Source organism: Equus przewalskii, chromosome 9 (assembly GCF_037783145.1).
Source record: "Equus przewalskii isolate Varuska chromosome 9, EquPr2, whole genome shotgun sequence".
Lineage (NCBI taxonomy): Eukaryota > Metazoa > Chordata > Mammalia > Perissodactyla > Equidae > Equus > Equus przewalskii.
Window position 1 is genome coordinate 63,149,505 of NC_091839.1, and position 27,843 is coordinate 63,177,347.

Genomic DNA, 27,843 nt, shown 5'->3' on the forward strand with positions numbered 1-27,843 from the left:
GTAAAGAACAACTGGAAGGTGGTAGTGAGGAAAGAGATTTCACTTTTCACTTCTTACTTTTTACTTCTTATTTTGATGGGTGGATAAAAGATCTTTCTGAGGAAATGACATTTAAATTCAGACATAGATGAAGAGGCATCAGCTATGGAAAGATTGGCAAGTAAATTTCAAGTAGAGAGAAGAGTAAGTGCAAAGGCCCTGGGGTGGAACCAGATTGGCATATTTGCAGAACAGGAAAAGAACACTTTGTGACAGCAATGAGGTTAGAACAAGAAAGAAATAAAAAAGAAATAAAATCAAGTGTAACTGCCCTAAATAGTTGACCCATGGCCTGCTTCTACAATCCTTTCTTAGCTTTCTGATCAGTCCTCTGCTTATTTTGGGGCAAGTAGCACAACATTTCAACTTCTGCATCTTTTGAATACATGGGCAGTGTGTATAGCACGTGCTTACTATGAGAGGATTTGAGGACAGACTTGGGCCCAAACTCCTATTCTGCCATTTACTAAATCTCTGATCTTGGGCGATTAATGCAACTCCTTTCAGATGAATTTTTCGCTACTGTGAAATGAAGGAAAAAATTCCCACTTCACAGAATTGTGAGGATTAAACAAGATAATGTCAATGGAAGCTTAGTTTGGCAAAGAGTAAGCCAAAAACACTACTATTTGGTAAGATAATAATTTTCTTAATATCCTTCATTTATTTTTTCAGATATGCTTTAGAATAAGAAATTAAAAAAATTTTCTTTTGAGATTTAAAGGAAATTGGATTTCTTTACACTTACAGATTAATTAAGGGAGTATTGATATCTTATGGTTTCCGTCCAGGAATATTCAATTGTTTTGATATTCTCTTATGCCTTTAAAAAGAAATCATAGATATTTTTCTCATATAAATTCTACATATTTGTTGTGAAGGTTAAGTTATGCATGTGGATGCATAAGTGAGCTTGATTAATAAACATATAACTGGGTTAGATTTTTCATATTAATGTTATTTAATGAGCCTAGTAATGCATTAAGCAGCAACTTATTTTTTAAAAATGGAATTACCTGTTTCTTGAGAGTTTAATGTAACTTATATGTAAAACAATCTAGCTCTTGAGTTTCTCTTGCAGGAAGTATTTTTTTCCTTAGTTTTATTGTAATTATTTGTCTTTAAACTTTCTATTTCTAAGGAAATTTGGATATCTATATTTTTTTAGAGAATACTGTCCATTTTTAATCACGAATCTTATTAACACAGAATTATAAGGCACTCCTATAATTGTTTTTCTTTTCTTTTTCTTAGTCTAACTTTGCTCATTTGTGTTTTGCCCTCAAAACACAAATTTTTCTTGACTCAATTTGTATTAGTTTTTAGGGCTGCCACAGCGAAGTACCACAAACTGGGAGGCTCAAACAACAGAAAATTATTGTCTCATGGCTCCGGAGGCTAAAGGTCTGAAATCCAGGTTTTGGCAGGGTTGGCTCCTAAGGGCTGTGAGGCCAGGATCTGTTCCAGGCCTTTCTCCCAGGTTTGTAAATGGCTGTCTTCGCGTTAGCATAGGCATTCTCTGTCTGCATGTCTGTCTCCAACGTCCCCTTTTCATAAGGACACTAGCTATGTTGAATAAGGGGCCCACCCTATTCTAGCTTGATTTCATCTTAATTGATTACGTCTGCATGACCCTATTTCCAAATAAGGTCACATTCTATGATCCTGGAGTTAGGACTTCAATATGTGAATTTTGAGGGGACATAATTCAACCCATAAGACAAATCATGTCATTTAAAAAAAAATTCAAAGAAGTGTGTCTTAGCTTTATCATTTTTATTGATTTTCTATTTTTTAGCTTATTATTTTCTTTTTATTCCATATTTCCTTTTCAAAGTTCTTTTAAATTATTTTTGTTTATTTTCTTAGTTTAATAATGATATAAAATGTCATCTTCAAGAGGTTTTTCTCTGTGTACAGCTTTTGCAATATTCTCCATGTTTTGATTTACTTTCATTAAATAATTTGCTTTATATTTACTCTCCACTTTGAACAAATTTTTATTAAAGAAAAGTATTTTTCAATTGCCAAGTGTGGAATTTCAAAAATGATTGACAAGAAGACAGAATATCAGATCAGGAGAGTTCAGCAAGCAGATTCCCAATTCTCTTAGTGATCAATAGTCATTACTTTGAGCACTTACATGAGCCATGCTTTGGTCATCAACCTTGCAGACTAGGAAAATAAATATTAAAATTTTTAGACTCTAAAGAGTGTATTTACTCTCAGATATGAATCCACATTACCCAATTAGAACATTTTTACTTAAAAAATTTATTTGTTCATTAATAATGAGAAACATACCCTCTGTGGGAAAAACCACAGTTGCTGACCAGTCCATTCTGTTCAAAAGTAGACCTATAAGGGGATTAAGTCACTTTCAGAAGGCTGCTCTTTGAGCAAATAGAGTGAGATGAATTAAATATCTTGTGGTGCTGGGATAAGATCAACTGACAGTATCAACAAAGATACTGCAGCAGGAGGGCGTTTCCAGTGGGAATAGGATGCTCCAGTGACCTTTGGTTGAGATCCCTCCTCCTCTCGGAGGGCACTTCCAGCTCCTTTAGCTTCAGTGCCTGCGCCATCGGCACTGACGGATGCTCTGTGATGGACTGTGATTTCTCCAGCTACATTACTGTGTTCATTTAGGTTTTAATGAGCTTTTGCCAATCTAAAATGACTGGTCTCTTCAAGGTGAGCTTTCCTCTGTCTGAAAAGCCTCTTAAAAAGGAGAATAATAACTTTCTATTCATTCATTCAACAGATTCTTACTAAATATAAATATGAGCCTGCTTCTGTGCTCTTTACTGGAAATAGAGTCAGAAACCTGGCAGATAGGGTCCCCACACTCCTGGGGCTTTCAAACTAGAAGAGGAGACAATATGTGATGATAAACAAAGACATATATAAATAAACATTTAATTTACTATTGCAATAAGTGCTAAAATGGGGACATACAGGGGCGACTTGACGAGTCAGAAGGCTCACTCTTAGGACACTTTCTAACATGCAAGATGATATATATAAGTGGTATACAAGATGACTCTCTTAGGATGAGGAGAATTTCACTAATGGAAGAGAGAAGTTTGAACATTCCAGAAAAAGGGAATTACAGTGGTAAAGATCTTAAGTCTGGACCTCCAAACTGGAACATGGAGAAATGAAAAAAAGTAAAACAAAAAATAAAATGAAAACAGAATGACTAGAACACAGCAAGCAAATGGGAGAGTTGCAGAAAAAGAAACAGCTTCTATAGGGTCTATAAAGCTCATCTTAGGGATTTTGGCTCTTTTCTTAAGGCAAGGCAGCCCTTGAAGCATTTAAGTAGAGAAATATTTTAAGATTAACTTGGTTGCTGTGCTGAGACTGATTGTAAGGGGCTGAGAAAGGATGTGGGAAGCTGTTATAGCTGTATAGGCTAAAAGATGGAAGCTTGATCTAAAACGGTAGCAAGAGAATGTTGAGACGTAATTGGCCTAGAGATATATTTAGTAGGGAGAATTCACAGCAACTAGTACTTGATTAGATGTTCAGTGTAAATAAGAGGGAGCTGTCCAGATAACTCACAGATGTTTGCCATGGGAGACCTAATGCATGGCATCCCCATTTCTTGACATTTCGTAAAAACTCAGTAAATCTTGGTGCTATTTAGCTGCTGGTATGATAAAAAGTTATAAGAAAAATGTGAATATGTGGCAAACCTTTCCTCATCCCCAATGTGTCATACCATACACACCTGTATACAAAAATCATTTGAATGAAAAAACCTAAAACAAATATACAAATAGCAACCAAAATTAGACATAAGCCAAACTAACCAACCTAGAAATTTCCTATTATCCTAAAAACATTTTGTAAGTCATACTCTTAAGAGGTATTTAGTGAAAGATCTGAATTATCAGCTTTCTAGCCATGATTCAGGGTGAATTTAGACAAAGTGAAGTGTCTTTACTTCTTTGAGCTTCAGTTTCCTCAGCCAGATAGAAAAACGGCAGGAGCTCTTGATTATTTGTTATTATATAACAAATTATCCTCCATAGATAATAGCGGAGAGCCAGGCTCATACAACACCGTGGAAATTTCTGCAGTGGTTGTGTTTGTGGTCATGCAGCAGTCACTATATTTGCTTCATTATTGACACATTTATAATACATTTTGTCACCCAGCAGGAGATAAAAGTGAGATGGTGGAAAGCAAGCTTAGTCTTAGAATATGTTCAAACTACTCTATTTAGATAGCATTATATACATTTTCTACGCAACGTATAATACTATTTAAATTTTTTCTAGCAAAAACTCCATATTTTCACTGTAGTTTCTCATCTGCTTTTTGTCCCTCAATTATGTGTCCGTTAGTTGTTGATATAAGTTTGAAACAATTATTTCTGAAGTAGATAAACCATCACATATGGTAGATCCATCAGCTACAATGTTTCTTCTTAAAACTCTTCAGTGGCTTCCCTTCTGTTTAGAAGGAAATACTAACAGGTTACTATGACTTGTCAGGAAATATGGTATGAACTGGCCTTTACTTACGTCTCCGAAGTCACTTCCTGCCCTGCTTTCCTTTGCTCACTATTTCTGGAAGTTCACTTTTGCTTCAGTCTCCTTGGCCTTTGTTCAGTTAAGTCATTGCAAGCTTTCTCCTGTCTCAGGACTCTGGAGAAACTACTTTTCCACCTTAGAAAAGTCCATTCGCAGTCTTCCCTTGGCTGCTTCATCCGTGTTATCTCAGCCTGAATATCACCTGGGGATCACAGATACCATATTCATTGTTAATTTCTAGTGCCTACCATAGCATAGTATCTGGTGTATCTTAGACGCTCAAAAGTAGTTGTTGAATAAATTAACAAATAAACTGTGTTACCACATTGGGTACATCTGGTACCTATACAGTAGAATCTGAGCTCTGAACTTTACCTGCCTATAGAGAGCATGGTATTTGAATTCCATCAGTTTACTTTCAATGGATCTTGAGTTTCACAATGAGATAATTCAAAACTTCTTTTAAAAACTGAGAGACAGTGTAATGAAGATGGTATCCCTGAGGCAAAGTCAAGAAGAAATAGGAATCTCTTTTCCACAAGTAACTCATCTTATCACCTTTTAAACATTTTCCCATTTTTTTAGGTGCTGAAGAAAATGTCACCATGTTATTCACACATATGCCTGAAGCGTGTTTAAGCTACATTTTGTCAAGGTGCAAATTGAATTTAAAAGCCAGAAATATCCAACAACGAGCTATTTTGTTGTTTCCATTGATTTAATCTGAAGAAAAGACTTTAAAAAGTTTGATTTATTTCATATATTAATTTAAGTTCAAATTGTAGGTAATTTTAATTCTGGAGCCTGTTGTCTCTCACAAAATAGTGTACAATTAGCCTCATTTCATTGCTTGGAATCCAGTCGAATTTTCCAAGAAAGAAAGTGTAGTAGATACCTACATTGAGGATTAGAAGTCATTTTAAGTGATGTATCTATGCTTTAAAGATACAATAAACCTCTTGCAATAATATATCCTAGACAGGAAGGGTTATATAATGTGAATTTCTCAATTGGGGGAGTTCAGAATGGTCTCTCAAATGAATCACCTGCCAGATTTTGGGTTAGGATGAGCGAAACTCGATTTTGCATCTAAGGAAAATCTTTATAGCTTTTCATATAACTTCTTTCATGCTGACTACTATTCTGCAAGCGATTTTGCTTTCTTTAGCCATACTGGTATAGCTGCAAAGGGAATTTTTTGTTCCTATCTTGTCCATTCCAAATCCGTTTAATGAACTGTCTTCTCAGCAATTGGCTACATCTAACCCCATTTCTCCTTCCCTTCTGTTTCCTTTAATGACTCCAGCTTGAGACAATTTTGTATACTTCATTAGTATTAACCATTACAGATGACAAGTTCTAGAATGTTGTATAAATTGATCCTAAATGTATGCGGTTTTCTCAATCCAATTTTGGGAGTTGAACCTCTGCATTTCTTTTTTAGGGAGGAAAAAAGATGCAAAGCTTTATGGTCACCACAGCCAATGTCAAGCAGATACATCTATGCTCTGCTAAGTTATTCTTGGGTTATACAAAAAGCCTTCCATATTTTTCACCTCTTTATAATTTATTCTAAAGTACATATGCAAACAGTACTATAACCTTTGAAGTAGGAAATCCGTCTCTAGGTAATATTCCCATCCTGTCAGAGTCATCCAGCTAAGTGATATTGATGGGACTTTAATGATAGAAATTAATTACAAGGTTGAGTTGTTTCGCACCATTGTGTGCCACCGTGTTGTCACATCGCTTTCAGCTCCAGTGCTCCCCGCCACTTGTCTCTCAAGAAAGCTTTGCTTGTAATTGAAGAATGTGCATGTTTATCTCAGTTTGAACATATGTGTATGTGGGGGAGAGAAGATTCCATTTTGCTGATCACAGCTTGTGATGATATTTAGCTCTTTCGATCACTTTAATTTCCCAAAGTCTTTCTGCTTTCTAGGAGGCATTTCATTGAAAGGGACATCTTAAAACATCAAAAGCAGGTACTCTAGAGCTGCCACTGGCCATTTTTTACACACAGTAAGGATAATATAAATTTTTGTAACTTTTTAAGCATTATATTTATAGAATAATGTATTCAAATGGGTCAACATTCAAGTGCAAAATATGACTACAAGTAATCTGTACATAGAGTTTTGAAGTATTTACAAGCAGGGATGGGGGCAGAGGTGGAGACTAGGAAGGAAAAAGAAAACAGGAAGGAAATGGACTGTACGCAGCAGGATCTTAGGGAAATATTTTAAGCTATTAACCAAGTATGAAAATAATTCAAGTTTAAGTGATGGCTTTTTTAATTTAAAACCAGGGAGGGCGTAATAGAATCGGTGGAGGGCAAGAGCTGGAAAGAACTGTAGAAAACATCTAAAAAAACAGCAAGTGGCTTTGACCACGAACCCTAACGATAAATATTTTACATTCTGACGCAGTGTGTATGTATAAACACACACACACAATTGAACACATTTCAAGAAACAATTATCTTTAGTATCTGCTATGTACTTTGAACTATTTCTTTCTAATTTGTTTTATTTCACCTAATAGTTGAAAAAACACAAACCAACACAACTTCTCATTTTCCAAAGGAGGAAACTGTTGCAGACAGATTGTGTGATTTTTCCCAAGGAGAAGCAGGCTGCTGCTTGCAGACTTCTGACCTTTAAACTCCTAGGACACCAAATTTTCTAGCATGGTTCCAAAAAAAGAACTCAAGATTGGATTTTTAAAAACCCCAGTTTAGTGCTGTTCTCCCACTTTCAGTTAGGCATGATACCTTAAATTTTACTAGAAAGAAGTAAAAAACAAAAATATACAAAAAGATACTGTTGTGTGACCTTGAACAAACCCTTTTAACCTCTTCTCTGCTTTACAGGTTTCCACTCGCCCACCTTACATCTCTCAAACACCAATGACTACTCTGCCTGGTTATTCTAAGTTTTAAATGATATAGTTCATGCTTTGTTAATGACATAACGTGCTACCAACTAAAGGCCCCACCTTTCTAGCATCTTTGGTTGCTATAATTCAATTTTCCTATCAATAGATTAATGGCCCGTCATTAAATTTGATGTGAAGAACTGATGTTACCAAATAGGCAATAATGTTCTGTGTATGTGAGAAAACCTTCCAAGGTTATCATCTTATTAATCCAAAAACAGCCTTGTGAACTGTGCAGGTTAGCTCTTGATGTTATCTGTTTATTGGTCACCTTAGAAATGTTCTGTGATTGCTCAACTTCCCATATTTAACACACAGTGGAGCTAGGACTGAACTAGGCCTTCTAAGTCCTAAACTAGTGCTCTTTCCATAACGCAGATAAAGCACAGAGGTAGGATAGCAGGGTCAGGGGCATTTGGAGCTAAGTTCTATGTTGGAATGAATCTCCCCTGACAGGTCATATATTATAGATGATGCTGCCTTCTTACAAAGCTTATGGCACCTTCCCAATGAATACAGAATATTTGCCATCTGTGATACAAATGGAAAAACAAGCAAACAACTTTGTTGTAGTTTTCAAATATCTAGTGTCATTGTTCTTTGTGTGGAAGCCATATCACCTTTAATAGACTTTTCAATATAATTTGCTTATTGATTGTAAGACAATATTTAATTCTGCATTGATTTTCAGAGGTACATTGTCTTATAGTTTGGGTCGCATTGACAGTTTGAATGAATTATCTTGAATGGGCATCCAAGATGGCTAGTCGAATAGAAGTTCACGACTTCCAGGAGAGCTGTAGCTGTACTGGGACCTGGTTCTCTTCCAGTTCTCACTCCCTGCTTCCCCACCATAGAGCCAGCACTGCCACTGCCATGACAGCGGTTATGCAAAGCTCTGGTGGCTTTAGAAGAGCAGAAGTAGTAGAAGGAGGAAACAAGTGGGAATGATTTAAGATACCTAAGCCCAGGGACATGTTCCCAGGAGGAAACCTTGCCCATATGTCGAGGTCCTGTTACAGTGACCAATTGTCTCAGTTTGCCTGAGACCAAGAGGTCTCTTTAGAGTGCTAAAACTGGAAAAGTCCCAAACTGGGAAAAGTTGGTCATCCTAGGTCCTGCCCTCAAAGATGCATCTCTAAAACTGTCCAGAATTTTTCACTGGCTTTGTCACACTCTTGATATTTCAAAAATTCAAAATTAGATTGATTTAACAAGAAAAACAGAAAAGCAGGCAAACAAAACCTGGAGAGTCTAAGAGGTTAAAAATGAATTTGTTTATACTGATATCACTCTCCCTAGAAGTTATCTGTTATGAGTTCAAAGAGAATGGGAGTTATGAGTAAGATGTAGGGAGGGATAAAGACTGAAGTGACTGGAGCCATGAGCACTTCGTATTTTAAAGGAAAGAAGATTATCTTTACTCACCTTTCTAAAGCAGAAGTATAGAAGCTATACTGGGGAATGAGGCAGGAAAGAGCATTGGGCACCTGGGGAGAGAGCAAACAGGGGCTTAGAAAAGAGATAACAGGGATGATATAAACAGATAAACATAACCTATTTCGAAAAATTCCCTTGGGTCAATCATCTACTGAGAATTAGTGAAGAAACAGTCTGTAGATGACATGTACCCCCACTGTTTAGATTTCCAACCTGCTTTTCCACCTCTCTGATTTATCCCATGAAACCCAGCTCTGTGTACCTGAACAAAGGCTACAAGCATATGTACCAGTCATTGTTTAAGCCTCTGGGGATTTAGCAGTGACCAAAAGAGACACAAGGTCCTTCCCTCAGGGAGCTTATAATCTAGGGTGAAGGGGAGGCAAGCAACCCATAGAGCAAAGGAGCAAAGTTGACATTAGACCCTTATAAATGCTTCAGAGAAAGATAAAGATGGAAAGGAGTTAGGAAATGGGAGGGTTGCACATTCATGGAGATCTCCCCAAGCAGGTGAAACGCAGAAGCAAATGCATTAAAAAGAATGCTTTAGAAATCGGGGCATACTCGCTGGATATTATTTTGGAGATTTAATTTTTGTAAAGCCAGTAGATAAGTGCAAAGGAAAGCTTCACTTCTACATCAATAAATAATAAAGGTAGAATACTAAACACAGCTGGGAAAAGTTAAAGAGACCAACAGCTTCCCTCTGCTCGTAAGAAAGACTCCATTACTGCCATTTTATTTCATTTTCATTTGTTTGTTTGGAATTGACCAGAGAAATACTAGAATCTGCTCCCTGCCCATACCCTCAGGCATTGCATTTTACAAAGAAACCTCTATGAGTAAGCGAGAGCACAGCACACAAGCCAGGGTTTCTCTTGACATAATTCATCTCATACTTTTGTTTCAGCAGAAACTAGACATCCTTCAACCCGAGTTAAAGGAACTTGCAGCCTGAGGCACTGAATTGCATTGAAAATAAAAGCCTTCATTCAAAAATAACTTTTTCAAACATTCTGCTATAGCTGCGTGGAATTTATCTATCAAGAGGTGAGTGGGTCCTACATCAGTAACTTGTGGTTTTCCTACACACCCCATAAACCACTGACAAATACAATATTTTAAATGTGAAAGCCAGTAACTTTTGTTTTTCAGAAATGTGATACTATAATGATACCTTTCTTTCAAATTATAAAAGTGTTCTTTTAGCGTAGGAGAGCACTCCATATACTTCTTGGCACATTGAGTAGATTTTTATTTTATTTAATTTAATAGATATTGTTATTTGCCACAGTTATTGTAGCATAAGGGTTTCTGTTATCTGAAGTGAAGGCACTATTGTAAGAGTATATAAAGCTATGGCTTTTCCTGACTTATTTTGTCTCCTAAGTCTTTTGAGTGGATGACTAAGGAGGGGAAGCAGATCTGGGGTCGTATCACAATATCCATGTGATGTGAATTATAAGAAAATATTAAATTAGCTTGTTATATTTGATAACATTAATAATTTATTATTTTGCAATCACCGAATAAAGCACACAGGCTATAGAATCTTCTAATTTCTGGAAATCAACAATGATTTCTCAAGGAACAGATAATTGTGACTCCTTCCTTGTGAGCATCAATCCAAAAGTTTCCTATTTGGAATCCCTACATCAAAGTTTGGTGCAAATCTGAAATATACAGAGAACTTTGAGACACAAGTCTGTAGGTTGACCTTTCACAGGACTTTATTGGCTCATTCTATTGTCATTCAGGGCTGATTGAGTTGTAGCATCTGAAAAGACTGGCCTGGGGTGGCCTAAGCCTGGGTTTCATTGCTGAACTAAAGCACTTAGTAAAATTATCATATCAGCATGACCATTCATTCTCTTTACAAAGTGTTGACCTGGTGAGTTGCCTTGCCCAGCTATCAGTCTCAACTCTTAGTCAACAAGATAACTGTTACTGAACCAGGATCATTTTTGCCGACTGCTCAGAAAACCAAACACCTAGACGATGAGATTGCAGCAGAGAGAGAGTTTACTCACAAGGCAGCCATGTGAGGAAGCAAGAGCATGAGCCTCAAATTCCCTTCCCAAAAATAGAGACTCAGAGATATTTGTGGGGTAGGGGGGCAAGGTGGTCTGAAATGTGGACAGAGGTGATGGGAGGTGAGGAGAGGTGAGGGAATTGATGATCTGCGCAAGCGTAGTCAGACTTCATGCTTCTTCATAGGACGCATGTCACAAAATGGCGGCATTAGCATGATGTGAGGGTGGAGCTTTCAGCCTCTTGATGCCAAAAGGCTGCCTATCGGACATCCGCATGGGCCCAGTTGATGAGATGGTGGTCTCAACAGGCCTGAAGTAGGCAAGGAGTTCTAATTCCTGAAAAAAACAGCTCACACACCCATTACCATGGTGACCCAGGCTCCAGGAAGATGTTATCTATAGGAATCTAGTGAGAGTCAGACAGCATGTTGCCTAAGCAGCATAGTTAACAATGGGTGGTTTAAACAGCTAAAAGCTATAATCAGTAATTGCAAAAAGGAAAAAAAGTTCACTACCTAGATACTTAATCATCAGTGGCTGTTTGCTGGTATCATAACCACAGGAAAATTCTAATCTTGAGCAAACTAAGTGACTGGAATCAATTTAATTTATGATAAATAATTTCCTTCCAGTGAACATTTTTGATTTCTTAATGACTTTTTTCCTTTCAAAAATGAGAGAGGGTCACTGTTGTTAAAATCCATGAATCCTTACTGTTTTCAGTCACCAGTAGTCCTTTACTGTGATCACTTCAAAGTGACATAGTCCCTAAAGATGGTGTCATGTACTCATATGGCAAAAACGATATTACACTTAATATGTCTACCTATATACTGCATTTGTTTACCTTTTCTCTGGAGTAATACCTGGGTTGTCTGTGAACTACTCCTAGACTTTCAATTTCCCAGAATGATTTAAAAAAACAAAGAAGAAAAACAACAAAAGAGACATAGAAAGAAGGAGCATTTTTGACTGGAAAGAAAGAACTCTTCAGCAAGAAGAAGAAATTAAACACATATGCCAAGCTGAAGTTTTAAATATGATACCTGCCTCACTATGAGTGTTTGGTTTGAGATCAAGAAGAGAAGACACAGCCCCATGTACGTCATCTATTCATCCTTCAAATTATTGATTGCCCAGTAAGTGCCTAAAAAATTGGACAAAATTCAGTCTTTTCCTTAAAAAGCTCACAAACAAGTGAGCAACTATTATATAAACAAGTATATATGTGTGTTTGTATGTGTATACACACACATGTACACACATGCATATACACATCATGTAAGTACGTAATTATATGATCTATAAAACATATTATGTATTATAGTAAAATTATATATGACATTATATATATAAGTAGTATAGACCAAATTTATTATATTACAATTATGATTTGTAATACAAGTACAATCAATTGTAGTGTGGTATCTGCTCCAGTAGATCTACCTATATAATAAGATATTTATACTTTCTGTTTACATGGATTGTAGGAAGGGCCAGAAGAGAAGGGCTTCTCCAAAGAGGTTTCTAAAGTCTTTTCAAGAGAAATGTAAATAAGATTGGGGGAGCAACCAGAGATACAAAAGTTTAAAAACTGGAAAAAGAGAAGAAGAGAAGAGTAGTAGAGATAAGAATGATAGTAGTAGAGGTGGCAGTATCTGGGCATTAGAAACTTGTGCATCAGCAGTGGAGGTTCAAGGCTGGCTCGGGGTCAATGATGAGACACTTCGACATTGTGGAGGAGAGCCTGTAATGAAGAAACAATGGGTAGGACCATCCTCACCAGACCCCATGCCGTATAGACACCAACACCTAAGTTTCCTTAGAAAGCTCAGGTATCTGGTGATAAGTGTGTATGTGTCTGTGTCCATATGTGTTTTGTGTGTGTGTTCCTGTTTAAGGATGGAGTAAAGGGGGCACAATAAGGGCATGGCACCACTTATGAATTAGATTTTGAAGTTCTGTTGTTTAAAGTAATCTTCAGTTCTATAAGGAAAGTACCTCAACATAATAAAGGCCATATATGACAAACCCATAGCCAACATCATACTCAACAGGGAAAAACTGAAAGGCATCCCTCTGAGAACAGGAACAAGACAAGGGTGCCCACTCTCACCACTCTTATTCAACATAGTACTGGAGGTTTTGGCCAGAGCAATGAGGCAAGAAAAAGAAACAAAAGGAGTCCAAATAGGCAGTGAAGAATTGAAACTCTTGCTGTTTGCAGATGACATGATTCTGTGTATAAAAAACCCTAAAGAATCCATAGGAAAACTATTAGAAATAATCAACAGCTACAGCAAAGTTGCAGGGTACAAAATCAATTTACAAAAATCAGTTGCATTTCTATACTCTAATAACAAACTAACAGAAAGAGAATTCAAGAATACAATCCCATTTACAATCACAACAAAAAGAATAAAATATCTAGGAATAAATAAAACAAAGGAGGTAAAAGATCTTTCATACAATGAAAACTATAAGATATTATTGAAAGAAATTGATGATGACATAAAGAAATGGAAAGATATTCCATGCACATGGATTGGAAGAATAAATATAGTTAAAATGTCCATACTACCTAAAGCAATCTACAGATTCAGTGCAATCCCAATCAGAATCCCAATGACATTCTTCAAGGAAATAGAACAAAGAATCTTAAAATTCATATGGGGCAAGAAGAGACCCCCAAATAGCTAAAACAGTCCTGTGGAAAAATAACAGCTCGAGGCATCACAATCCCTGGCTTCAAAACATACTACAAAGCTATAGTAATCAAAACAGCATGGTACTGGTACAAAAATAGACAGTTCAATGGAACATAATTGAAAGCCAAGAAATAAAACCACACATCTATGGACAGCTAGTCTTTGACAAAGGAGCTAAGATCATACATTGGAGAAAGGAAAATTTCTTCAATAAATGGTGTGGGGGAAACAGGGCAGCCACCTGCCAAAGAATGAAAATTGACCAGTATCTTTGGCGATACACAAAAAATTAATTAAAAATGGATGGAAGATTTGAAAGTAAGACCTGAAACCATCCTAGAAGAAACCATCCTAAAAATCCTAGAAGAAAATATAGGCAGTACACTCTTTGATATCAGTCTTAGAAGAATCTTTTCGAATACCATGTCTACTTGGCCAAGAGAAACAAAAGAAAAATAAACAAATGACACTTCATCAGACTAAACAGCTTCTGCAAGCGAAGGAAACCAGGAACAAAACCAAAAGACAACCCACCAACTTGGAGAAAATATTTTCAAATCATGTATCTGACAAGGGGTTAATCTCCAAAATATATAAAGAATTCACACAACTGAACAACAAAAAAAACCCGACACAATCAAAAAATGGACAGAGGATATGAAGACATTTTTCCAAAGAAGATATACAGATAGCCAATAGGCACATGAAAAGATGTTCAACATCACTAGTCATCAAGGAAATGCTTTTTTGATTTAAAACTACACTAAGATATCACCTTACACCCTTTAGAATGGTTATAGTAACCAAGACAAAAGATAGCAAATGTTGGAGAGGATGTGAAGAAAAGGGAACCCTCATTCATTGCTGCTGGGAATGCAAACTGGTGCAGTCACTATGGAAAACAGCATGGAGATTTCTCAAAAACTTAAAAATAGAAATACCATACGACCCAGCTATCCCACTACTGGGTATTTATCCAAGGACTTGAAATCAACAACTCAAAGAGACTTATGCACCCCTACGTTCATTGCAGTATTATTCACAATAGCCAAGAAGTGAAAGCAACCCAAGTGCCTATCAACTGATGATTGGATAAAGAAGATGTGGTATATGTACAATGGAATACTACTTAGCCATAAAAAAGACAAAACTGTCCCATTTGCAAGGACATGGATGGACCTTGAGGATATTACGTTAAGCAAAATAAGCCAGACAGAGAAAGACAAACACCATGTGATTTCACTCGTATGTGGAAGATAAACAAACACACGGACAAAGAGAACAGATTAGTGGTTACCAGAGGGGAAGAGGTTTGGGGAGTGGGCAAAAGAGGTGAAGGGGCACATATATATATGGTGACTGACAAATAGGAATGTACAACCGAAATTTCACAATGTTATAAACTATCATGACCTCAATGAAAAAAAAAAAAAATCTTCAGTTCTATAGAAGACTCTCTTGCCAGAATACACAACTCTCATATCAGTGATGTCAGCTAATGTTTGATGAGATTGTGTCAATGTTTTTTCTTTTCTCACTGTCTGGTGAGGTCAAACATCTTTTACGTCACAGATTTATATGCTGTAAGCATTCAATCCCTCTGGTTTGTTTCCCCCTGCTTTTCATAACTTCTTCTTTGGTGAAATAAACTGTAGACATATGTTTTGTGAATTAAGGTTATCCCAGTTGACTGATCTGCATTTTTGTTTGAATTCTTATCCTATCAAAACACATATCAAAATCAAAGTCATCCTCTACAGGTAAATTGCTGAACTGTAATAACGAGTTTTAGATTTAAAGGAAGAACAGTTGTCGAAATAGAAAACTCAATTGCCGGCTGGCTTACATTCCTTTCATCTGTATTGTTTATTTATCTACAAAAACCTCTACTTTGTTTTTACTGGCCACTCCAGTTCTTAGGAATTTCAGCAATATTTGTACTTCCGCCAAATCTTATTTATTCCACATTGAAAGATTTCTTACTTCTTTAGTTCTTAGAACATTTCTGTGAGATAGTCAGGAATTTGTCTTATCTGTTCTACAGTGTAAGAGAAATGTATATGGGAAGCATTTGCCTAGAGTTCAAGATAAGTCATAATACAACTGAATTTTAATCAGATGTGCTTCTAAACTAGTTCTCTCTCCTTTTCTCTCCCTCTCTCTGTCCCTGTATCTATCTATCTCTTTATCTTTCTATTTCTTTTTTCCTCTTTTTACTTATTAATTCAAGTTTTCTATATTATATCAGCTCACTTTTCATAATTTTTATTTGCCCATGACCATTTTCCATTTCATCAAGTCTTCAAAATTGTTAGTAATCAGGTGTATATTATTTTAACAGTGGTTAAGGGGCCAGCCTCTAGGGTGTGGGAAGTGCCAAGGGAATAGATTTTGGGTATATCCACAAGGATTGTTTACTGTTCCTCAGCAGAAATTGCCTGGCTCTCATTGCACCTGCAAAAATAAATATTCTTTCATGTAGCCTCACAGTTCAACATTTTCAGGTCAATTTTGAGAGAGGCCTCTTTCAGAATTTCCACTCAAATTGTTCATTCTCCCATTCTTTGCTCTCAGTGTATATCTGCCTTTGTTTTAAATCATTCTGTAAAAGGACACTAATAATCTTGATCTGATTGTAAAATTCTCTCATGAAAACAGCCTAGTTAAATAGCAATAAAATACATAAATTGGACATTATTTATTTCATAAAAATATTAATTTGGTGTGAGCTCTTGGCTAAATTGACTTATTTGTGCCTCTGGCTGTTTATTATTACTATCTCATTTTTTCTGGGGGTGGATTTGTAATCATAATTTTTCACACATCTCAAATGAGTATTTATTCAAAAAATGTTTGCTATCCATCACTGTTAAATCCTACTTAAACCAAATTTCATAATATTATTTTATTATAATATTCACATCCCCGTGGTGAAGCAGAAAGGGAACGAGATGGGGAGCCCTTGGTTCCATCTGTTCAAAATTTGTCATTGACTAGCAGAGTGAACTTGAGTAAGCCAATCAGTCTCTGTTTCTCCAACTATTGAATGAAGGTTTTAATGAAAAGGTTGGGGTCAGTGCTAACATTCTAGAATCCTATTCTGAATTTCCAGAAAACAAGTGCTATAAGCAAGGGTAAGCACCTGTAGTGCACTGTGCAGTGTTAGGCTAAACTGTCAGATTCTTCCTATAGGTCCCTATTTTCCCCACACCTAAGCTATGTTTAGCAAAAACCAAACAATGATGGATGTGAGGTTTCTAGTTAGAGAGTGTTTAGGAGCAGTTACAGCTTGTAATTCCGTGAGCTGTGACCAATGAGATTGACAGAGAATATGGTAGAAGTAAACCAGAGATGGAGGAAAGGCATTAAAAATGGGTTGAGAGAGAACAAAAGACTGCCAGCTATGTGATATAAAATAATAAGGAACATAAGAGGGGTCTGATGGTGAAGGTGCAAGCAGGTGGAGTGCATAAGGCTGATTGATAGTGAAGAATTAAAGTTTGGGATATAGCGTATTGTGACATTTAGTTCCCAATAAACAACATAATGACACCTGACAGCTATAACCTCCAGAAAATTCACATCAGTGATGTTCATTCCAATAATTAAAAATGAATGAAAAAATGACTTCTTTATTGTTTTCTTTTTGACTACCTGAAGTTTTTAAATATAGTTTTTAAACCTAAGCCAAAGAAGATTTTTCAGGCAAAATGTAGAGTAAAAAGCATTTGATGAGTGACTTTTCACTTTGTAATTGGTAATATAATCAATAGCTAAATGTATTTAAATTCAGGTATTAATAGTCAGGTAATAGTTTAAATGTATTTTCTAATAATATTACGTTGGTTAATAGAAGTTAAATGCTCCTAAGTAGAATATTTTTAATGATTAGAAAGAAAAATAATATCTATTGTATCTTGAACTAGACTGTAGCCAAATAGGATGTCTAGAAGTCACTTGATGATTTGACACCCATATAAGAGAGTAGCTGATAAGGGATAGAATGAACTTCAGACTGCAGAATTGGATAAAGTGTCTTCCTTTAGGAGACATATTTACACTAACTGTTTATGATCTAGGACTCAGGCATTTTAAAATTTAAATGTGAGGAGTAGGTGAAGAAGAAATAGTTTAGGAACTTTTAAATATACTTTTACGTTTAGTTTAGTTTAGTTTTGATTTTTGTGAGGAAGATTGGCCCTGAGCTAACACCTATTGCCAATCTTCTTCTTTTTTCGCTTGAGGAAGATTGTCCCTGAGCTAACATCTGCACCAATCTTCCTCTATTTTGTATGTGGGACACCTCCACAGCATGGCCTGATGAGCGGTGCACAAGTCCGTGCCCAGATTCTGAACCTGCCAACCCCAGGCCACCTAAGCAAAACATGAGAACTTAACCACTACGCCCCTTGGCTGGCCCCTTTAGTATATTTTTTGGGTCAAACTCTTTTTGAGTTACAGAGGTAAATAAAACTATACAAACACACTACCATTACCAAGGAATGTATTACTGATGGGTATTGAGACTAACCAGAAAAAATATATTTAAAAAGTGGATGAATGAAAGCCATAGAGAAAAGTGCCTTATTCATTCTATTCTCAAAAGTTTACAATTGCATACAGCTATTTATTGAAAACCTGCTACATGCTTAACATTGTGCTAGACTGCTTAGAGCATTACAGGACTATTTGTGAATTGATCTAACAGAGTTTTGAGTTATAGAATCAATTTCAACACAAAAATAGCAATTAGAGAACAATATAGGCCTTTATATACTAAAGGAATAAACTGATGAAGAGGAAGGAGCATTGGACCTGAGAGTTCAGAAACCCCTTCTCTGTTTCAGCCTCCATTGCCTCATTTCACCTTTGTCAGCCACTAAGGAAAGAAGCTGGGCTTAAGCTTTCATAATGTTCATTTCTGCTAACGAGATTTAGAAAAAAAATACAAGCTAACTTTTTCATAATGTTTACTTCATGCCTGACATTATTTGAAGTGCTTGATAATATTTCAGTTCATCTTCACTAAAAAGAGTTAGACATTATGGAATTTAAGACATGAGAAAAGGGAGAAAATAACTTTCTTTGGTTTATATAGTCGGCAAACGGTGGCTTTGAGATCCATCCACGTAGTTGATTCTACACCCTGTGATCTTAGCTATGATCTCTTTCATCCCAATGCTCTTCTGATTTTATAAAGCTTTAAAATAGATTCTGCAAATGTAAATGACGTGTAACAGGACACAAAAGGATCAAACAGCCACTGAGGGACTGTCAGTGTATGTCACAGGATAAATCACGGAGCTGCCCAAATGGACACCAGCTGGAAACTCTCACCTAACAAATTAAGAAATCCCTTGAAAAAATATTTATCTCACTGCGCTCCTCTTCCACGCCCATTAACATCTACCACCACCTCTAGTATCAGCACAGCACATATACTACATAGTTGCACATCAGAATGATTGAGCATCACAATGTCAGCCATCCTTAGAGTACATAAAAAGAGACCAAAAGCATTGTGTGACAGTTGTAAGGGTTCTGAAGCAAAACTGGCTACAAGGAACTAGAGACCAGGGACACCCAGATGAGCACGGTGACTGAACAAGGACATAGTCATCCTGGTTAACACTTACCCCTTGTTGCTCACCAAAGAGAAATTGGAGACTGATACCCTCTCTTATATACATTTACAAATAATAATAACGTTCAGCACCTTGTATATGGTTTTTTGTACAGGATGTGGGCTCAGTTATTCTGGCTACATTTTTTGTCATCCTTGAAAGTATTTATTTATATACTCCTTCAAGGTATTATTATGAAGATAGATGTATGCTGTTTATACAGATATAAATAATAGAAATATACCAGAATGAGAGAGAGAGAGATTGAGAGAGAGAGAGTGAGAGAGAGAGAGAGGGAGAGCTCATCTAGGATGCCATCTTTGATTATTACAGTTTTATAGTAAAGATTCTTGGGGACCAGAGTAGTGGCTAGGATGCAGTACCATCTCTTTCTGGGTATGCTGCATTTAATACAGACAGTAGAAGTTATGAGGAGAAAGTAGAGTCCATGAGGAAGGCTCGTTAGAAGAGACGGAGTTTTAAGGCAAGTCTTGACATGACCTTTATTTGGATTCTACGATGATCACTATTTTGCTACCAAATTGGCCCTTGGCCCTAAGTGGTGTGCCATCTAAATATATTTGGTATATATGGCTCTTTTGCTTTTTTACTGACATCAACTTTGAAAAACCCAAAGATGCCTAAGTTGGAATCAGTGAGGAACAACATTAAGCTATAACACAATTAGAAAGAGGTAGATTCGGAGGGCCATTTGCGACTTAGCAAAACTTAATGATTGTTTTTCTTTAATCTACTTCCTTTAATCTCCATAATTACATATGTACACAAGGGTACCCTATCTTATATATGATTTTGTATATGTATTAGGTACAGTGGAAACTCAGAGATTGTCATCTTATATTGGAGAGGATTATGAGTTCATGATAGACTTTTTGATATTTTTTTATCCTTTAACCAAAAGCTAGAAATAATTCATGAGAGGCCTATACAGTGCAATATTTTTATTTGTGACTAACATAATCTTTAAAGATTTCTCATGTGATATTTTGGAGAATAACAACCGTTTTATCTCAGTCTGAAATTTTAGCAACAACTCTTAGGTCAATACAAATAAAATGGTGGAAGGAGATGGGATGTGTATTTGCTTCTGCCAATATACACCAGAGTACATTCGCTATGCATATTCAAAAGCAAATCTCTCATGGCAAGTGATCTCTGGATAGAATTTCATGAAATCTTATAGCTTTACTAAGACTGAAATATGTAATTTGATTAAAATCTTCACAAAATACAAATGGGCAGACTTCACACAGCCAGAGCAAGAGGAGGATGGATGACGGCTTAGCGTGGCGTGTGGCCTGTGATGGAAGTAGACGGCTGCTGATGGTTTATGCTGTGTGTTTATAAACAAAAGGGAAACATAATTTTAAGACTCCTGGAAATGATTGAAATGCAACGACAGAAAAGTGACATATCTCATACTTTTCATGTAACTCATACTTAACATAAAATACATGTATTAAAAAATGAATATTACCCAGGATATGGTTTTACTAGGCAGTATCTCAGCATGTAGCAGCTTTATATATGATGCATCTGTAATAAGAAATATTCTTACTAGTAAAAATATTTAGGTTCCGGGACCAACTTAATTGTAGAAGCATGTTTAGTTAAGACCCTTAGGGAACTGCATCTTTGATTTGTTTCCCTGTCACACTGCTCTGCTTTCTATACCTCAATCTCAAAAAGCCATACTACCTGAACTTTTTAAAGATTGTGGGCTGGCAGTTCCTTTAAAGGTTATTCATGATCAGTATTTGAAAATGGCACTTCAGTGCTGATATTGGCTTAACTCGCCAGTTTTAGTTGTTGTTTATCATATATTAAACCGATTAAAACAAAATCATAAGAGAGTAATATACTATACCACAATTTCTTTCTCATCTGTGCTTTTGCTACTTTGTATGTTTGTCTAATATAACGTTATCTCATTATATTGCAATTATTTGTTTATTTAACCATCCCCTTCACTGTTCTAAAGATCCAGGGCAAAAAACTGAGTAGGGTTATACAAATTCTATATCTTTAGTATCCACACCAAGATGGGGCTCAGGGAGAGAAAGTGCCCTCGTGTAACTAAAACAAAAGATTTGTCTAAACTAAGCCTCAATGTATTTTTAAAAACCCAAGTGGCAAGCCTGTTATTCTGTTGATACTTTAGATGGGAAAGGCAGGCTCTTAAACTAAGTATATCTTACTTGTTTCTTTGTTTGAACGTACTAAAGGTACATTTCTGTAAGATATTCAATTGAAGCAAACTTTCCTTGATCATTCCAGATTTGTGAGGTGTTGCTATATAATTTCTCTTTAGAGTTAATTTAGACAGGCATTTCTCTCACGTTGTGTTTTTATTCTTCATACAGACATAGATTACAAATAATTTGTCATCTCGAATTTTGAAGAGCTCATCAGTATCTGTTTACAGTTAATGATTTTCCAACTGTTGTTCAATTATGTCATCATCAGACGATTTTTTAATGTGGTAGCAGTGATTAATGATATTTAAATATCACAAAGGGTCATTTAAGAACCATAAACAACTGTAAGAACGGTTATCCTAGAAATGGTGAAACTAATCTGAATTTATACAAAATAAGCTCTTGGTATATTTTGGGGAAGAATCAAGGGTAAAAGTCATGGGGAGCGGGTGGCAATGGTGAAATGTACATATATGTAATAAGGAAAGCAATCCCAATTCAGCATTAGAAAGACCGCAATTTTATAGGGTGTTCATGGGTAAAATATTTAAAATGTCATAAGAAGTACTTAATGAATGTACTCCCTTGAAACACTCCACAGGGCATATTTTATGCTCTCTCAAGTATTGCTTTTCTCTGTACAGATATTTCAAAATGCTGAGGGTTAAGAAAGCAGAACTGCTTCTGATCGTGTATGTTTATTAGAAACAGTTGGTTATGGAAAACACCACTGGCTTGGATGATTCAAACTTGTCTAGATTTTTCGGGTAATTAAACACAGATGAGAATTGGTGACTACTGGGATTTTCTGAACTTTTCCTAATACTCTTGACACTAATGTATAGATGTGAGGGAACAAGATACTTACAGCCTATATACAAGTGAACAAAGTTCTTTTTGTTCCCAAACACTTCTGCAATTCAATTATCATATGGCAAATATACCTTGATAAGTATTCTCCCGCTGTAATGATTCATCCACCACTAATGGCTCTGTTTCAGCCCAGAGTGGTACTGCGATATGGTTACAGTTTTTACTTCAGGTTTTCCTTGATTTAACATTCATTGGAGAAGATTTATCAACTTAGTTTTAGTCTCTCAAACCATTAGTATAATGAAGATTAGACTTTGTGGGAAGTAATCTCAACAATTCAAAGGACACTATAATCTGTGATATTTATGGTATTATGACCCCGAGGATGAGAGATGGGAGATGTCAAACATGAGTGTGATTTCTGGAGAACTAGGAAGAGATTTTTTAGAATTCTTCAAAAGCTGCTTCAGTTACAGTAATTGAGACACTTACTAGATTCAGGATGCTTTCTCTTAGACTGCATATATAACATCTGGTCCCGTAGTCGATGAACTTAAGCAAGTGACGATTGTTTTAAAACATCATCTTACTGTTTTGAGAAATTTTTTGTTTTTTTGACTTATTAAGACTTTATTTTTTAGAGCAGTTTTAGGTTCACAGCAAAATTTAGGGGAAAGTACAGAGATTTGTCACATACCTCCTGCCACCATACATGTGCAGCCTTCCTCATTATCAATACCCACCCCCCACCAGAGTGGTACACTTGATGTTTCAACTGATGAACCTACATTGACACATGATAATCACCCAAAGTCAATAGGTCACATTTGGTTCACTCGTGGTTCTGTACATGCTATGTGTTTGGACAAATTTATAATGACATGTATTCATCATTATGGTATCATACAGAGTATTTTCACTGCCATAAAAATTCTCTGTGCTCCATCTATTCATTCCTCTTCCTCCCCAACGCCTGACACCTGACAACTCCTGATCTTTTTCTTCCTTTTTGGTAAGGAAGATTCTCCCTGAGCTAAAATCCATTGCCAATCTTCCTGGGTTTTTTTGTTTATTTGTTTGAGGAAGACTAGTCCCGAGCTAACATCTGTGCTAATCTTCCTCTACTTTGTATGTGGGATGCCTCTACAGTATGGCTGATGAGTGGAGTAGGTCCACGCCCAGGATCTGAACCTGCAAACCTGGGTTGCCAAAGTGGAGCACACCGAGCTTTAACCACTTGGCCACAGGGCTGGCCCCAATCATGGATATTTTTACTGTGTCCATAGTTTTGTCTTTTCAAGGGTGTCATATAGTTGGAATCATATAGTATGTAGCCTTTTCAGATTAGCTTCTTTCACTTAGCAATATGCATTTAAGGTCCCTCCATGTCTTTTCATGGCTTGATAATTCATTTCTTTTTAGCACCAAATAATATTCTATTATGCGGATGTACCACAGATTATTTATCCATTCACTTACTGAAGGACATCTTGGATGCTTTCAAGTTTTGGCAATTATAAATAAAGGTACTATAAACATCTGTGTGCGGCTTCTGTGTGGACATTTTTTCGATTCCTTTGGGTAAATACCAAGGAGTACAAATTGCTGCATCATCTGGTAAGAGTATGTTTAGTTTTGCATGAAACTGCCAAACTGTCTTCCAAAGTGCCTGTACCATTTTTGCATTCCTTCCAGTAATGAATGAGAGTTCCTCTTGCTGTATAGCATTTGCTGTTGTTGCTGTTCTGGGTTTTGGCCATTCTGTTAGATGTGTAGTGGTATCTCATTGTTTTAATTTACATTTCCCTGATGACGTATCATGTGGAGCATCTTTTCATATGCTCAATTGCCATCTGTGTATCTTCTTTGGAGAGGTGTCTGTTAAGGTCTTTGGCATATTTTTTAATTGGGTTGTTTTCTAATTGTTGAGTTTTAAGCATTCGTTCTGTAGTTTGGATAGCAGTCCTTTATCAAATGTGTCTCTTGTAGATTTTTTCTCCCAGTCTGTGGCTTGTCTTCTCATTCTCTTGACATTGTCTTTTGCAAAGCAGAAGTTTTTAATTTAGTGAAATTTAGCATATCAGTTATTTCTTTCATGGATCATGCCTTCGGTGTTGTATCTAAAAGTCATCACCATACCCAAGGTCATCTAGGTTTTCTCCTCTGTCATCATCTAGGAGTTTTATACCTTTAGGTATACAATCCGTTTAGAGTTAATTTTTCTGAGGGGTGTGAAGTCTGTGTCTAGATCATTTTTTTGCATGTAGATGTCCAGTTGTTCCAGCACCATTTGTTGAAAAGACTACCTTTGCTTCATTGTATTTATTGCCTTTGCTCCTTGGTCAAAAATCAGTTGACTATATTTATGTGAGTCTATTTCCGAGCTTTCAATTCTGTTCCATTGATCTATCATCTATTCTTTCACCCATACCACACTATCGTGATTATTGTAGCTTTAGAGTAAGTCTTGAAGTCAGGTAGTGTCAGTCCTTCAACTTTGTTCATCTCCTTCAATATTGTGTTGGCTATTCTGAGTCGTTTGCCTCTTCATATAAACTTTAGAATCAGTTTGCCAATATCCAGAAAATAACTTGCTAGGATTTGATTGGGATTGCATTGAAACTATAGATCAAATTGGGAACTGACATCTTGACAATGTTAACTCTTCCTATCCATCTACATGAAATATCTCTCCAATTATTTATTTTTCTTTGATTTCATTCATCAGAGTTCTGTAGTTTTTCTCATATACATCTTGCAAATATTTTGTTATATTTATACCTAAGTATTTCATTTTTGGGGTGCTAATGTAAACGGTATTGTGTTTTTAATTTCAAATTTCACTCGTTCATTGTTGTTATATAGGAAAGTGATTGGATTTTGTATATTAACCTTGTATCTTGCTACTTAGCTATAATCACTTATTAGTTCCAGGAATTATTTTGTTTATTCTTTTGGATTTTCTACATAGATGATCATGTCGTCTGCAAATAAAGACAGTCTTATTTCTTCCTTCCAAAACTATAAACATTTTATTTCCTTTTTTTTTTTTGGTCTTATTGCATTAGCTAGAACTTCTAGTATGATGTTGAAAAGAACTAGTGAGAGGAGACATCCTTGCCTTGCACCTCATCTTAGTAGGAAAGTGTCACATTTCTCACCATTAAGTAGGATGTTAGCTATGGGTTTCTGTAGACATTCTTTATAAACTTGAGGAAACTCCCCCCATTCCTAGTTTTCTGAGAGTTTCTACCATGAACGTGTGTTGGATTTTGTCAAATGCTTTTTCTGCATCTATTGATATGATTATGTGATTTTTCTTTTTTAGCCTGCTGATATGATAAACATTGATTTTCGAATGTTGAACCAGTCTTGCATACTTGGGATAAATCCCACTTGGCGGTGGTGTATAATTCTTTTTAAACGTTGTTGAATTTTATTTGTTAATGTTTTGTTGAGGATTTTTGAATCTATGTTAATGACAGATATTGGTCTATAGTTTTCTTTTTCTTGTAACGTCTTTGTCTGGTTTTGATATTAGGATAATGCTGCCCTAATGGACAAGTTTGGAAGTATTCCTTCTGCTTTCATCCTCTGAAAGAGATTGTAGAAAATCAGCATAATTTCTTTCTTAAATATCTGGTAGAATTCACCAATAAACCCATCTAGGCCTGGTGTTTTCTGTTTTGGAAGGTGCGTTTCTGGTAAATAGAATGTGGCAGAGTTAATAAGCTATCACTTATGAGATCCAGTTAAGAAAGACTGTGGCTTCTGTCTTGAGTATTCTCTCTTTCTTTCCTGTTTGCTTGCTCTGAGGGAAGCCAACTGCCACGCACTACCTTATGGAGATGTCCATACAGCAAGACGCTGAGGGAAGCCTAAGGCCAATAGCCAGTGAGGAAGTGAGGCTTCCAGTCCAACAACCTATGAGGAAATGAATCCTGCCAAAGCCTCAAGAGTGATTTTGGAGGATCCTCTCCGAGTTGAATTTTCGTTCAGACTGTAGCCCTAGCTGCAAGCTCGACTGTAACCGCACGAGAGGCCTTGAACAAGAGCTATTCAGGTAAACTCAGCAAGATTCCTGATCCACAGAAACCATGAGATAACAGATTTCTTTTTTTAAAGTAGGTAAGTTTTAGGGTAATTTGTTACTCAGGAACAGCTAACTAATACAACTACGTAAAAATTAACCTTTTGAAAATGAAAAAAATAGTCAAACTAGTTTCTGAGGATCAAGTAGACAGAAAAAAAAAGGTTCTTGTTAAAATGTAATAGTTTGGCTTCTATGTTAGTTAGCTAGGACTGCCGTAAGAAAGTTCCACAGATTACGTGGCTTAGATAGCAGAAATTTAGCTTCTTACAGTTCTGGAGGCGAGGAGTCCAAGAGAAAGATGTTGGCAGGGTTCGTACCTCTGTAAAGACCTGATCTGCAATTACAGTCCCGTTCGGAAGTACTGCAGGTTAGAACTTTGACGTATGAATGGGGGGGGGGGGGGGGGGGCGGCGCGGGGCGGGGGATGGCACAATTCTGTGCATAACAGTTTCTAATGATAATTGGTTAATATGTGATGAACCTTTATGCACAATCTCATTTATCACTACAGTCTCATGTGATAAATGCAATTATTTCAGTTATACAAATGAGAAAATCAGGGCTTAAAAAGGCTAATTAATATGCTTAAGGTTATATCGTTAATAAGCAGAAGAGTCAGAGTTCACCCAAACGAGCTTGAATCCAAAATCCGTAGTTTTACAACTAAATTGGTGTTCAAATTCAACATATAATTAACTTTAATTAGTAATCGATGGAGCTATTTGCAAATGAAACGGTATATGAAGTACTATAAACCAGCAGTTAATTATGAGATTATATACATTTTTAACTCAATCTCTCAAAGCATGTTTTCCAAATTCAATAGATTAAGTATAAAATCAGTATCTAAAAACAATAATTAGGGGCCGGCTCCGTGGCCGAGTGGTTAAGTTCACGCGCTCCGCTGCGGCGGCCCAGTGTTCGGATCATGGCCGCCGACATGGCACTGTTCGTCAGGCCACGTTGAGGCCCCGTCCCACATCCCACAACTAGAGTGACCTGTAACTAAGATATACAACTATGTACCGAGGCGGGGTTTGGGAAATAAAGCAGAAAAAAAAAAAAAAAAAAGATTGGCAACAGTTGTTAGCCCAGGTGCCAATCTTTAAAAAAAAAAAAAGATTTAATTTAAAACAAAAATAAAAACAATAATTAAGCATTTATTGAAATATCCTTAATCATAAATTATTGATTTGTGGACAAGTCTGTATTTGCCAAAACTATTGTGAGGCAGTAAATATCTTACAACAGGCCACTTGTGTTTTGGTCTTAGTAGTAGAAGCTCCATAAAGCAAGAATATTTGTTTCATTTACTCTGTATCCCTTACCTGCACAGTCCTCACTCAAAGTAGATGCTCTTTCTCTCACCATTTAATGGACAAAGAACATATTT

At 36.3% G+C, this 27,843-nt stretch overlaps 1 long non-coding RNA gene across 1 annotated transcript in view; it reads right to left on the reverse strand.

Moving 5' to 3' along the window:
• LOC139073382 (uncharacterized) overlaps positions 1 to 26,781 on the reverse strand; it is a 63,326-nt gene extending 36,545 nt beyond the window's left edge. Inside the window, exons 1-4 of the long non-coding RNA XR_011522040.1 lie at positions 26,719 to 26,781; positions 20,824 to 20,882; positions 8,949 to 9,010; positions 4,575 to 4,785 (exon numbers count right to left, since the gene is read on the reverse strand). This is a non-coding gene — a long non-coding RNA (uncharacterized lncRNA). The remainder of the gene's footprint in view (positions 1 to 4,574; positions 4,786 to 8,948; positions 9,011 to 20,823; positions 20,883 to 26,718) is intronic.
• Positions 26,782 to 27,843: the final 1,062 nt, after the last annotated feature.